Here is a 3140-nt window from a genome sequence, read left to right as displayed (position 1 = left end):
GGTCTGGGAGGCAGCTGTTACAGAGAGAGATGTGAAAAGTGTTTAAAAAGAAAGGAAGGAAAAAATAAATGATTAAAAGACCAGGTAGAAGGAAAGAGTAAGAATGTAATTTTAAAAATAACTGCTTTAAAGCATGGAAAAAGATACCGTTGCTTTAAAAAAAACCAAAAACAAGTTCGGTCCTGATCTCGGCGTGCCCATGGTCACGCTGTGGTCTGTTTGGTGAAGTACAACAACTTCTGCCGCTGGCCCAAGGAGCAAGAGGAGTGCTGTATGTCTGCTCCGTGTGTGTCCTGCGAGGCAGAAAAACTGCTAGAAATAAATATCTGCAATCTCATTGGTAAAACGGGTGAAAAATGTTTTAGGTTTTTTTTAACCTCTCTTCACTCTTCAAAAATAGTGTAAATCTTTTAGAAAGTGTTAGCAACTTGTTAAGGCAAAAAGGGAAAGAAAGAAGGTGTTTATAAAACGGTGGTGCACGTCAGCGCTGTAAATGTGTAAATATAAATAATGTTTTACTGCAAGGAGTTTGCCTTGGCAAGGTGGTGCGCGTGTCTGTTTTCTTCCCCCTCTCTCTTGCAGAAGCTCTAGTGTCAAATCTAATCTAGCAGCAAAGGTGACTAAAGACCGACAAGGTCATCAGCAGCGTTTTCTTCACCTCAGCCATGGTTTTATCATCACGGCAAAACTGTTGTGTCTGTCTGGGTCGCGTTGTTTGTCCGGTTGCGTGGTTTTTGTTTGTTTAACGGATTAGTTTAGTGTAAGTTGGCAAAAGTTGAGATGTATATGAATATCATAAAGACGTAACAAACATTATTAGTAATAGTCTCTCTAAAACTTAAATCTGCCTGTGGATCCCAGACCAGAACACTTCTGTCCAGTTGGACTGGCAAGTTGGTCTAATCTTTGAAACAAAAAACAGCAATTCATATAACCATTTTAAGTTGTAAAGTTTACCTGTTTAGCAAAACGGCATTTAGTAAAAAAAAGTCATGTGTGTGTTTAGTAAATAACCTGAGCAAATGTTTTCTAAGGCTATAAAGGAAATCTCATTTCTATTTAGATACCGTTTATAACACCAGCATAATAGGATGTGTGTGAAAACTGCATTAACCCATTGTTTTATAACAAAAGTTGATAAACCTAGCACATCAGTATTTGCATAAAGATGTAAGGAAACTCTTTATTGATTAAAGCAAAATACAAAACAGACAGCTCATGAAGTTGATAATGAACGTGAATCAGTTTAATGATGTGGGAGACACCGCTAACTACGACGTGTATAAATGGTTGGCACAATTAAAATAAAAATTGGCAACCCAATTTGTGGAAAATTAATGATCAGTTATGTATTTAGAACTGGGATAGAAAAGAAACAGACTTTGGTTTCCAAGTGAATTGGACTAGTGCGTATCATTAACCGTCTTAGTACAGTGGTATATAAAATACAATTAGAAAAAAAATCAAAATAAATACATGTCTTTCAGTTATATGCAGTGGGGTATGAAATGTAATGTATTAAATTTATTTAAAAGCCACAGGATGCCAATAACGCCAATGGGCTAAAAAAACAGTGGCTGTTAAACACCAATAAAGGAGAACAAGTGTTCATTTGTATTTGTTGTTGTGTTTTTCTATTTTTAATATATTTGTGTATCATAATAATTTGACTTTGCTTATTGAGTTATTTGTTTTTTGCTTTGATAAGTAAACCCTTCATTTCGAAAGTATGTGTAACCTCCCTAACTGGGCTCTTAAGTATGCAGATAATAAGAGCATTACCAAAACACACACCCAGAAATATTATGGTCATTCATAACCCTCCCATTTGTTCAAAGAAAGCACATTGAGACCCCTCATTTAATTGGCAAATATGTGAATGACCAAAACCAAATTGTCAATCATCGTATGTATCGTAAATGGACTGATAATCAATGGATATGCCCCACATTGCCACTCTTGGAAGAACCCTGCTTATTCCAGACTATCCACATGTATTGGAATGAATTGGATAATAGCAAAACCAAACTGTATTTTGATTAAATGAACTGTGTGTGTGGTAGGACTCAAACAAATTATTTGACAAGGGCAAAATGCTTCATTTCCTCCCATGCGGCAACGTGTATGTAATGTCACTGTGTTTCAAACTCCACTTTTCAGGTATTATTTCACAAAACAAATAATTCAGGATATAAGTATAAAAGATAACAATTTGCTAAATTTTAATGTTTCCATTGAAGTCAGTTGAACAACCCTGCTCAACCTTCTGATGAAAAATTTGCAAATAGCCCAATTAACCACTGCCACTCGTAGTAACACACAAGTGCACAGCATTTCTGTATGGCATCTAGGTAAAGAAATCCTAAAAGTTTCAGAACAAGCCAAACAAATGTTAGCATATCATTGGTATGACATCTTCATAGGATAGGCCCCTTCAGGGATGACGATTCTTAATATCATGCTGCACCATATAATAATACTGTTTCTCGTAATGAAAAGTTTGTTTCTTGCCATGTGTTATATGTGTTGTTAAATAAAAACAATGCATCCAAAACTTTAAGAACTGCAATTGAAAACAAAATATCTTCTTATCAGACAAATGTAGTTTATGAAGAAGGCACCGGGAAATGTGGGGCCTCTGCAAGGTACTCTGGGCAAGCTGGTGGTTGTGCCAGAGGAGAAGGCAGACCTCTTTAACAAATTCTTCACCTCTGTTTTCTTGTGCAGGGACCGGGACTCCCCCATCATGATTCGAGATGGATTCGAGGGGAACGCCTCCAGACCTAAGGTTGGGGAGGACCGGGTTAGAGTACTTGATGATTGGAAGATGGCCAATGTGGTCCCCATCTTTAAAAAAGGGAGGAGGGAGGACCCGGGCAACTATAGGCCCGTCAGTCTTACCTCAATCCTGGGGAAACTCTTTGAGAAGATCATCAAGGAGCACATCTGTGACAGGTGGGCATCAGGGATGATGCTTAAGGGCAACCAGCACAGTTTCATTAGGGGCAGGTCATGTCAGACCAACCTGATTGCCTTTTATGATCAGGTCACAAAAGCATTGGATGCAGGTGTCGCCGTGGATGTAGTCTTTCTGGACTTCAGCAAGGCCTTTGACACTGTCTCTCACCCCATCCTCATTA

This window comes from Alligator sinensis, unplaced genomic scaffold, assembly GCF_000455745.1.
Source record: "Alligator sinensis unplaced genomic scaffold, ASM45574v1 scaffold2317_1, whole genome shotgun sequence".
Taxonomy (NCBI): Eukaryota; Metazoa; Chordata; order Crocodylia; family Alligatoridae; genus Alligator; species Alligator sinensis.
Note: the sequence above shows the minus strand (reverse complement) of the source record.